The sequence below is a fragment of the Penaeus monodon genome, chromosome 20, assembly GCF_015228065.2.
Source record: "Penaeus monodon isolate SGIC_2016 chromosome 20, NSTDA_Pmon_1, whole genome shotgun sequence".
NCBI classification, from domain to species: Eukaryota; Metazoa; Arthropoda; class Malacostraca; order Decapoda; family Penaeidae; genus Penaeus; species Penaeus monodon.
Window position 1 is genome coordinate 32,149,617 of NC_051405.1, and position 1,254 is coordinate 32,150,870.

Below are 1,254 nucleotides of genomic sequence, written 5' to 3' on the forward strand. Positions count from 1 at the left end.
AGCAACGGCTATTTGAACGACTCGACATTACTAATAACAACTATAAAAAAATACAAATATATCGCCATCGAAGAATAGATCAACAAGACTTCAATAGCAAATAAAACAAGTACCAAAATGCAACAGAGCGGAGTCTCGCTTCGCAGCCAGGAAGGAAATAAAATGCCGAAGGGAAGCGAAGAGGAAGCGAGCACATCACGACCGGATTAGATGATTCGATACGAACAGCACAGACGGAAAAGGAAAAAAATAATCGGCTGCATGACTAAATCACTTCCCGGATTAATTAAGGGAAGTCTGCTGTTATGAAAGAAGTTTCCGAAAAAAAAAGAAAATGAAAACAGAGGGAACGATGGATAAGAAAAAGATGGCGATGGACGAGTCTTGCCAGGTAGGCTTATATTAACTGGTGTTTAGTAGACGTAGTCATTAGGGATGACTTTGATTATACATATCAAATTATTCAACAAAATCGATTAGATCATGAGATAGGCCTGAGCAGGCACATCTGCTGCTTTCAAAGACCGTGGGAGAAAATTAGACATTTAAATTAATAAGAAAATAACCTAAAGCAATACCTACAAACATAGGCAGTAATAACTGATTACACAGCCTAATCAATCGCAATAATGTTTTCCACTGCCTGGAAATAGCTGCCACTAAAAGCCGTAGCCAATCACCCAACCGTTAAAAAAATCTCTTGCTGCAGCCATTCGCGCGAGCGTCGGCAGCAACCGAGGATCCGTGACCCTCCCTACGACCTCCGAATTAAGCAGGCCCCTACTCGCCACCCCATACTTACAGGCAATAAACAAGCGCTTGCCCCACAATCGAAGAAAACACAGGGACTTTCCGTTCCACAATTCAGTCTTTCAACTTTCGCCCACTAATCGGGGTCGGAGTTCATGCAACTGCAGGTCACGGCCTATCCCCGTGAGAATGCCCTGCGCTTGGGAATTGGTAGCGGACGCACAAGCAAACACACGCATACACACATATACGGGCTATTGCAGTCTTTCTATGCCACTCTTTTTCATATTATCTCTTATTTCGTGCTCCTTCAACTCCTGCCCTGCCCCCCCCAGTCTCCCGCACGTGCGTCCGGGGTTAAACATCCTGGCAGCGGTGATGTCTTCTTGGGTGACAGGTCTCTTAGCTCAGTGGTTTCTAAGACATCTCCCAGGTGACCTGCGTCTTGGGTTCCTATTCGTGGCTGAACTATGACACTGCAGTCTTCGGATTTTGGGGGCGTCT